Raw genomic sequence first — 10,843 nt, 5'->3', positions numbered from 1 at the left:
AACAGAAATAATTATCTCTACTCTGGGCCATGTGGGCCTGATGCTCATTATATTTTGAAACAAGCTTGAACAAATGCCTTTCTGGCACTCACCAAAGAACGCTTTCATTTACTTAGTTTAACTTGATCGTGGTTCTGCTCCTCCTAAAAGCAAAATTAAGATGAGTGACTGAAAGAAAGAGGCACTAAGGCTTCTAGGTTTCCCCACGTCTCTCCGTGAGTCTAGTGAGGTTACCTGCAAACAAATTCACAGTTCCCTGCTGCAACGTCTTCTTTGAATTTTGCTCTCTTGGCTTTTAAGGAAGTGCATGCAAGAGATAATCATGTGAAGACTCTTCTGCATCCCCTCAAAATGGCTTTTCAGACGTTGCTCCTTCTCTCCCTCCACGCTCCTCTTCTGAGGATCCACGTGAAGAGTTATTCAAACTTAACACTGAGCAGCTCAGGATGTCCTTCTCTCTGCGAATGCCTGGCCGAGCTCTGTGAATCCAGCTTAGATGTTACCACTTCCACAAAGTCCCCTCTGACTGCCTGTCCCACTTCTGAGAACCTAATCATCCCACGTCTGCTGCACAGGCATGCTGGACACAGATGCTGCGCCTGGAGTTGTCACTGTTCCCTTGCCTATCTTCTTTAGTGTTACCTCGGGTTATCATGAGGCTCATGACCGTGACTTAGCCATCCCTGAGTCCTCAGCATTCACCGCAGTGGGGACCGCATGTGAATATTTTTCAAATTCAATCCCAACTGGTGTAAGTTTGAAAATTAACCTTTACAGTGAATAGGATCAAATTTTAAATACTGAAAAGAAATTCTAATGACTGAAAGTGACTGGGAAGGTATAGAATCTGTCCACGATGTCACTCACTAAGAGACCTATCACTATGTGGGAAGGGGGGACTCGACACAGTCAGGGGGCCTTTAAATACTGAAAAGAAATTCTAATGACTGAAAGTGACTGGGAAGGTATAGAATCTGTCCACAATGTCACTCACTAAGAGACCTATCACTATGTGGGAAGGGGGGACTCGACACAGTCAGGGGGCAATTCCTAAAAGAAATTGATCTCTTCCCTATTTCTACTGGTAGAAGGTTGAAACGCTTCCGTAAGCCAGTTGCCGCTGGGCTGAGGATGAGCACCGTCCTCGTGAGCGTAGCCACGCGTTCCTTCCCCTTCCCTGGTTACGGGTCCTGATTTGGTTTGGGGGACTCTCTTTCTCATATCATCTACTCTTGCGTGTGACTGTCGGTTAAAGCACCAACTCTATTAGCCAAAGCGAGGGTGTGTGTACAAAAAGTCCAATCTGTTGCTCTCTCATGGTAGTTGAATCTTGAGAAAAGTAACTCGAAACCTGAAGATGGTTGGAGCTCATCTATGTGTGGGTCCCACCCTGACCAGACTGTCCCTTAGTTCCTATTCCAGATCCTGAATGGCATTTAGTCCTGTCCTCCTGAAATCTGGTTCATTCATTCAGGAAATATTTATTATACCTATGGTATAATGAGAAATATATTTCATTTTTGTTCCAGTTTCTGGCACAGAGTTCCTAAAACTGTTAGAATTCCTAGATTGATGGGAGTGTATTTTGTTATTCATGGAGAGCCCCTTTTGATCACACTGGAGTTTATGCTAATAAGGTGACAGGGTGGGTCCCTAGATAGCCTCAGGATGAGGCTGATCACCAGAAAGACCAGAGGGTTGGAACTCTGAGCCCCATCCACTGACCTCCCCTGAGAAGAGCAGGGTGTGGGGGCTGCAGGTTAAGCTCTATAAAAACTCTTGAACTTGAGCTTCCAGGTTGGTGAACACCTGGAGGTGCCAGAAGGGTGACATGCCCAGGGAGGGCATGGAAGCTCTGTACTCACCCCCCATTCCTTGCCCTGTGCATCTCTTCCATTTGGCTGTTTGTGGATTGTATCCTGTATGATACACTGGTAAACATAAATGGAATGTGTTCCTGAGTTCTGTGAGTTGTTCTAGCAAATTATCAAACCTGAGGAGGGGGTTGTGGGAACCCCTGGTTTATAACCAGTTGATCAGAAGGTGACCTTGACAAGAGCAGCGACCCGCAGTGGAGGGACATACTAAGCGACCTTGCAGGAAAGGAGATGGCATCAATCCTGTGACCTTGTTCTCCTCCCGTCTCCTGCCAGTGTTCCCAGCAGGAGGCTGGAGGCTCAGGGGCCTGTTGCTACAGCCTGCCTGGGCCAGTGTTCCAGGCTCTAGAGCAGGGGGAGAAGGATGGACAGTGGAGCTGGAGGTGGATGAGATGAGTGGAGGTGGATGAGAGATCGTCTCCGCACCTTTCCTCTATGGAGAGAGGTCAATCATTTAATCTCGCTGTACCCGTGCACAAGGAACTGAAATGTAGGTTACTGATCTCGTCTTCCTCGTGAACACCCACTCCATTCTTTCAGGTCAAGCCATACAAAATTGCTGCTTGTAGGTCAAAAAGCATTGAGTATTGGTACTTTTTCATGGTCAGTCCAATAGTAAATTCAGCCTGCTACTATCATTTAAATTGTCTTTCTATGCCTGGGTCTATAAGCCTCTCCCTGATACCCCCTCCCAGCCCTTTCTTTCCTACACTGTATTGAGTACTATGCACATCTCAAGGCTCAGGCTCACCTCTGGGCTGATGGCCACCCCAACACACTGCCTGAGTGAAGTGGGCCACCAGCCCCCATGTTCTGGATTTTTGTGAAGTCATCTCATCTTTGAGATTGCTAGAGGAAAAGATGTCTGGAGCCCAACCTCCTCACTGTACCTCAGTTTCCCTCCATATTCTCAGTAGCCCTTGATCTAGAAAGGGCAGACATTTGTGTGCCTCTCCTCCCTGTGTGGCTGGAACTTTGCCTCTGCCATTTCCTCCTCCTTCCCAGCTCCATGGTTTATTTAGCCTTCATGGTGAAAGGAGATCAGAGAGAAAACAAACAAAATTAAGAGGTAATTGAAAATATGACAACTGTGTTTGTCTTCTCATCTCTGGTTATGAGGCAGAACCCCATAGAAGAGGCATCACAATGAGCCATGTCATTGATATTTACCTTACCTTTCTTTGAGAGTTGGTTTTGGCAGAAGAAATCTTGAGGTCAAAAGTATCCGTGACCTAGAAAGGTGCAAATGAGAAGTTAGGGAGCTAAACTTCAACCCTTTCCTGTTGAAGATACTGAACAAACTTGACCCTACTGCTAAAATTCTTGTTTTTCCCCTTAGATCCATAGTATAGGACCTGCCTTATTCATTTATTTGTTTATTTATGACCGTGCCCCATCCTGAGCTGCTTTGGAATTCTACTGTATTTTACTTTCTGGTATTTTGAGCTAAGTCACGATTTTTTTTTTCCCCCATCTCCTAACACTTCAGTGATAAGATCACTTTATTTTCCAGAGACTGGTTTTTACAGACATTTCCGTTCTGTGCACTGCCTGGCCTGGCTTTTGTCTAGAAAAGACAGTCCACTCAAGCCCTGGCCAAGTGTGAGCTAACCATGGCTGACTTTCTCTATGCCCCTGGGAGGTAGCACTTTGAGAAAAACTCAGGAGGGACACACAGTAGCTGTGTGTATGTGAGGTCTTTAGTTTGTCCATTTCTTTAAATCTCATTTTAATACCTTAGCTGGGGAATAAACATGGGCATTTCCTGGTTTAACCACAGGAAGGAAGAGGTCGGGAAAATAAAGGGTCTTCATGTGCTCAGGAAAAAAGCATGCCCTGACAACTCGTCATGGAATTAGTGGTGAGTTCTTTGCCTCGACAGAGAACACATGATCCCACCACTGGTGGAAATTAGGGTGTAGATAGAGGTCTGACCTCCCACAGAATTCCTGCTTCCCTCCAGTGGGGAAAAGCCATCTTCCTCTCAGAGTGAAAGGGAATAATGAATCGTTTGGAGAAATGTGGGACTGTGAGCTCCTTTGCATAATGGATGTGAAAGGACTGTCTTTGGGGTCAGACCTGGGTTCCAATTCAGGCTCCATTTACACACTAGCTGGATGACCTTGGGTGAGGTACTGACCTCTTTTTCAGCTACAGTCCCTTCATGAGGACAAAGGCAGTAATAGTAACAACTTCACAGAGTTGTAAAAAGGGCTCATCACATAGCCTGGTCCCTAGAAGGGGCTCCGTGAATGTGAATTTCCCTTTTACCCTCACCCCCTTTCTACTGTAGATATTGCTTTTATTTACAAAGAAGTAAAACTAACACCCAGAAAGTTAGTAAAGACAAACTCCAGAGCTGATTTCCTCTTAATAATCATCTACAATAAATGACATGTGACCATTTTTTGCAAGCAGAGAGATTTGTTCCACCAACTTCCCTCATAAATAAATAATGGTGGTCTTTTCATAAATTTGATGTATCAGATCTCCTAGAAGCTAGTTTTAGCAAAATGCTAAAAGTTTCAGCCAGTGCTAAAAGGGAAGAAAATGAGAATCTGGGCATAGACATAAAAGCAGTGATTTAATAATAAACTTGTTCAAATTTGGTAGTTTCTCCTTGGAAAGGAAATCACCAGTAATAGGATACCTACTACATGCTAGGTGTTTTCATATACATGCCCTCTTCCTAATGCATATGAAACATCTACAAAAATAATTTTTAAACTTCAGCCTGTTACCCTTAGCAAGAAATACATTTTAATTATGGGTGTATATCATATACATAAATTAAAGCAAAAGTTTCATGAAATAATACTTCTTACAACACGTGACGCACCCTGGACTTTATCTATTCTATACCATTTCATTTTGTTATAATATTCATTGTATCTCATTCAATTGATTTTATAACCTGCTAATAGTTAGCTTCTTGCATTTTGAAAAACTCTGCCCCACATTCTTAGGTATTCTTCCACATAGCCAGGAAGTGTCCGCATATGGATTTGAACCAAGGGTTCTGACTCTGAAGCCCATGCTGTCTACACCCACTGCACTGCCTTTCCTGTTTCTGTGCATGTGTGTATTTCCCAACACGCTTCACTGTTCAGAGGCCATGAAACCATTTGCCAGGCCAATCTGGGAAGCCATTAAACAGTTACAGCAGATGGGAGAGCACAGGAACAAGCTCCCTTCTCCTTTGCTTGTCCCCTCGCAGGTTCTCACTGAGCGCTCTCCGCATGCAGAAAATCTGGTTTCATTATCTACATGTTTAAAATATGGTTTTGTTTTTCTTTTCCAAAGGGAGACACAGTTTCTGGTTCGAACAGAAGAGGGAAATGTCTATTTATTTTCACATTTCCATTTTGTCCCCTCTTGGGCTAGAAAATGGGCAAAATCATGACATCAAAGTAGAGGACAAAGTTGCATCCCCTGGATTCATACTGAGGATTTTTTAAAACTTAACACCTTAAAACAAACCAGAGACTATAACACACTCACATTTTGTAGTCCATCAGGTTTTTCCAATGACATGTTACTTTCTGGAATTCTTAGAAATAATAAGCGTTGCAAATCCAATGTAAAAAAACCCCACACGTGTTTATAGTTTTAAAAATCATCTACTAGAGCAGTCTGGAAAGACTGTTAACGTGGTCTTGGCCCCATTTGCAGGTAGATGGAGGGACTTACCTTATCTGTGAGATTTTCCATGAGAGAGCTCCAAGGGCCTGACAAGCCAGAGCCCCCCAAGGCCTCACTGAGAGCAACTGTTTAGCCCAGTCGATTATGTCCAGCCCTTAAGCTAAGCCTGGTGAGGTCAGGCATGTATTTTGACATTCTAATTCTAAGCTTTCTAATTCAAATGGCCAGAACATATAAGTGATTACTGCAAAAACACTTTAATTTGTTAAAAAAAACCCCAAAAAACAAAAAAACCCAAAGGAGTAAAGAAAGAGATTGCAGGCTGTGATACAGCTCAACTCCTAAGGATTAGACTAGTGCCCAGGAGACAAGAAAAATCTCCATAAAGGAAGGTCACTAATTCAGTCAACGAATATGTATTAGGTATTTACTATGAGCTGGATACTTTGGCAGGTCATTACCCTATCCTTAAGGAGAGTACTCCTTACAAAATTAATTTCTTTACACCTCCTCTGTTCAGAAAGTGTTTTGAGTGATGAGGCGCTCCCTCTAAGCCAAGTTTCTGGTTCTGATATTTGACACAATGGCCCCTCAGGGAAGGTCACTGGAAGTGGAGTTGGGGGTGGGGTAGACGTGGAGGTGAACAGTCTCAGCTAAGTTTGTTTAAGTGGTAGTTCTTGAGGTATGGAAACACATACATAGTTCTCTCTATACATGAGGCTCAGAACAGTGACAACTAAAATGCACTTTGCTTTGCAGTGTAAGACGCCCTTTTCTTAGACTTTTAGAGTTCAGTGTGGTTTCAAGATTGTTGTTATAAATCCAAGGGAAGTAATTACTTACAGCCTTTGAGGTCTGTGTGTACGTGCTTGTGAATGTGAATGTGTATGTGTTCATTCATTCATTAGAAAAAAAACAACTAAAAAACTAAAAACTAAAACAGAACAGCCCTGCCTTCAAGGGGTGTCTGTTTTGCTTTTGACATAGTAGTTCCTAACCCAGGGGCCATGTTCCTTGAGAAAACTAATTGTTTTATTAGCTTCTTTATATACTTGTGGTTTCTCTGGAATGGAAGATTCCAGAAAACCATGGACTACATGTAAAAGAGCCCAACAGGGCTTTTTAAAGGTCCACTGGACAAACCATCCTGTTGCAAGTGAGTTTTAGAGCCAGGATCAAGAGCTCTTATTTTAAATAAAATTTTGTTGAGCACCAGCTTTGAAATAAACACTACAAGGACACAGTACCTGGAACACAATAAAAGCCCAACAAATATGTTTTTAAAAAGTGGATGAATGTTTAATTCTTGGTCCCAGTCTCAAGAAAGCTTGGAATGTATCATTGTAAACAGACACTAATTTTCAGTGATTCATTTATTTGACAAATACTTATTGTCTACCATTTATTTATCTATTTATTTATTTAATTTTAATTTATCAATATACAATGTAGTTGATTTTTGTGTCCCTTTATCAATTCTTCCTTCCTCCCTCCCTCTACCTCCTTCCTCCCATCAACATCATATCTGTTCACTTGTCTTAACAAGTTCAAAGAATTGTTGTGATTGTTGTGTCTTTTTCTCCCCCATTTGTTTGTATATTTATTTATTTATTTTTAACTCCCACAAATAAGTGAGAACATGTGGTATTTCTCTTTCCATGCCTGGCTTATTTCACTTAATATACTTTTCTCTAAGTCCATCCATGTTGTTGTGAATGGCAGTATTTCATTCTTTTTTATAGCAGAGTAGTATTCCATTGTGTAGATATACCACAGTTTCCTTATCCACTCATCTGATGATGGACATTTGGGCTGGTTCCAACCCTTGGCTATTGTAAATATATTGTCTACCATTGACAGGCACTTTTTTAGGTTCTAGGCAACAAGATTATGGTAACAATGAGAGAAGTGTTGACTTTGAGACCATTAACTAAACTTGAAATTATAAATTGAAACCTTAGTGTCATAGTAATGATAGTATAGAAAGCTATTGTTCAGTACTTACTATGTACCAGATGCCATACTAAGTGTTTTACATAATCACCTTATTTAATCCTCACACCACCCCTATGTGGTATTATGTTATATTAATTATTATCTCATTTTTACAATTGAGGAAACTGAGGCTTAGAGAGGTAAAGTAACTTGCCCAAAGTCATGAAGCAAAGAAGCAGTGAAGCCAGCATCTTAATCTTTGTGGGATCCTTTCATGTCTAACAGCTTTTTACCCTAAATGTTAACAATAACTCTTTGCCATTAAAAAATAGCCTTATGCTCTTTTACTGGAATTATTCTGTAGGTGAGGGAGCAACACTCTAGTTGATGGTTGATTCTTCTCACTTATTAACGTAGGATTACAGTTCACGCCAATGCCCTCATTTAGAGACCTTGGGTAATACTGTGTGTGTTTTATTTTTATTTACTGCTCTTTAGTTAAAACTTAGGAGTCACTGTAAATTTCATCATAAATGCCATTGAGACTTGTTTTGAAATGTTTTGTTTTGTTTTGTTTTGTTTTTTCAAGCACCCAAAGGCTTTCCCTGCCAAATCTCGAGCTTTTAACTAAAAGTGCAGTGCCCTGGAGAGGATGAATGGGCTCCTTGGCCCTGCTCAGACTGCCCTTCGCCCTCTGGCTGGAGGAACGGGAGGCTGTGCAGCTGCAGGAAGAGAGAAATAGTGGTCAGAGTAAGACGGTTGTTGTCTTCTCTTCTCCTCTTCCCATCCTCAGTGCCCACACGTGTGCTGTCATGATGGCAACAGAGCTATTAGGTGTTGAAGTTTACTCAGATCATGAAAGTCTGACGGAAAGGGGCTGCTCCAACGACTGGTAGTGGGGAGAGTGTTTGTGACTTCCAGTAGTCCTGCTTCTTGAAAAAAAGAGGGAGTGATTAATAATACCTGTTATCCTCTGTGCTGGGAAGATAATTATTTCCTTGGGTTAAACTATCTGAAACCATTTACTCCATCTAATCCTTTTTCCCTTATCCCTTTCCAAATCAGATGGAAGAAAGGTACACCTGAGCTTTACTCTGGGATTGATCAGAGGGGCACAGATACTTCTGATTCCTTGTTTCCATCTTTTATCTCTTTTTCTCTTCTGCTCTTACTGGCAGTCCCTTTCCACCAATAAGTTAGATCAATACCTTATTCTGATGCTAGAGTGTCTGATCTGTATAAGTAAGTGTTAAATAAATAGTGGCTATTATTATTTCAAGACACATTAACTGCTTTCTCAGCATAGCAGCTGGTATTTTTATGATTAGGACATGAAGTTTGTGCAGCTGTTGTGAGGATGAAATGAAATAAAATAAATAATAAGTGAAGAGCTCTGAAAGTGTCAGTTGTGGCACTGACAACTTCACAACCTGTGCAGTCCCACGGGGACCCATGCTTAGAAGAGATCCACACTTGTTTTAATGCTCTGCTGTCACTGTCTTTAAAATGGCAACAGAGCTATTAGATGTTGAAGTTTACTCAGATCATGAAAGTCTGACGGAAAGTGGCTGCTCCAACGACTGGTATTGGGGAGAGTGTTTGTGACTTCCAGTAGTCCTGCTTCTTGAAAAAAAGAGGGAGTGATTAATAATACCTGTCATCCTCTGTGCTGGGAAGATAATTATTTCCTTGGGTTAAACTATCTGAAACCATTTACTCCATCTAATCCTTTTCCCTTATCCCTTTCCAAATCAGATGGAAGAAAGGTACACCTGAGCTTTACTCTGGGATTGATCAGAGGGGCACAGATACTTCTGATTCCTTGTTTCCATCTTTTATCTCTTTTTCTCTTCTGCTCTTACTGGCAGTCCCTTTCCACCAATAAGTTAGATCAATACCTTTGTCTGATGCTAGAGTGTCTGGTCTGTATAAGTAAGTGTTAAATAAATATTGGCTATTATTATTTCAAGACACATTAGCTGCTTTTCCAGCATAGCTGCTGGTATTTTTATGATTAGGACATGAAGTTTGTGCAGCTGTTGCGAGGATGAAATGAAATAAAATAAATAATAAGTGAAGAGCTCTGAAAGTGTCAGTTGTGGCACTGACAACTTCACAACCTGTGCAGTCCCATGGGGACCCATGCTTAGAAGAGATCCACACTTGTTTTAATGCTCTGCTGTCACTGTCTTTAAATTATTAATAACTTTTGAACAAGGGAAGCCACATTTTCATGTGGCACCAGGATTTGTGCTGACCTCTAATGCAATTATCATTGCCAACAATAACATGACACTCAATATCCTAAAGACTTACTTTTATGGATTTATGTTTGAACACCAAATTTCCTTGCCCTCCATTGCCACTATAAGAGAGTTAAAAAGTAGTTGGTGTGTGGTATATGTAAGACTTAGATTTCATGTGGCACCAGGATTCGTGCTGACCTCTAATGCAATTATCATTGCCAACAATAACATGACACTCAATATCCTAAAGACTTACTTTTATGGATTTATATTTGAGCACCAAATTTCCTTTCCCTCCATTGCCACTATAAGAGAGTTAAAAAGTAGTTGGTGTGTGGTATATGTAAGACTTAGCTGTCTTTCACATACCACAGAGAAATTTGAGTCCTTTAAAATCAAAGGATGAGTGTTAGAGGATTTACAGCATGTTCAAAAGCATGGCCAGCTCCACCTGCCTCTCTGATTCCCAATCCAAAGCAGTGAGATACTCTGCTCTCATATTATAAAAAGAGCAGCTGCGTTAGTCAAGGCTTTCCAGAGAAACACAACCAATAGAATATGGATAGACATATAGGAAGAGATTTATTACAATGGATTTGTTCAAGTGATTATGGCAGATGAGAAGTCCCATGGTCTGTGGTCTGCAAGCTCGAGGCCCAGAAAAGCCAGTCGGGTAGTTCCAGTTCAAGTCTGAACGCCTGAGAACTGGCAGCCAATGGTGTGAGTCTAGGTCTGAGTCCAAAGTCCCAGAGAAGCAGGAGCACTGATGTCCAAGGTCAGAAAAGACGGATGTCACAGCTCAAGCAAAAAGCAAATGTGCCCTTCTTCCACCTTTTTGTTCTATTCAGACCCTCAGTGGATTGGATGATGCCCTCCCATATTGGTGAGGGTGGGCCTTCTTTACTTGGTCTATAAATTCAAATACCAATCTTTTCTGGAAACACCCTTACAGGAACACCCAGAAATAATAAATTACCAGCTGTCTGGGCTTTTCTTAGTCCAGTCCAGTTGACACATAAATTTAATTATCCTAACCATGGTAGAGTGTCATCTTTATTCATGGATCAATATGTCCCACAAATATCTCTCAAGTGCCTCTGAGGTGGAAGTCACTCTCTTATCCACTGGGGTTCTAACTGTGAA

Source organism: Galeopterus variegatus, unplaced genomic scaffold (genome assembly GCF_000696425.1).
Source record: "Galeopterus variegatus unplaced genomic scaffold, G_variegatus-3.0.2 Scaffold338, whole genome shotgun sequence".
Classification (NCBI taxonomy): domain Eukaryota; kingdom Metazoa; phylum Chordata; class Mammalia; order Dermoptera; family Cynocephalidae; genus Galeopterus; species Galeopterus variegatus.
The sequence above is the reverse complement of the archived record's forward strand: the minus strand, read 5'-3'. Positions refer to the sequence as shown.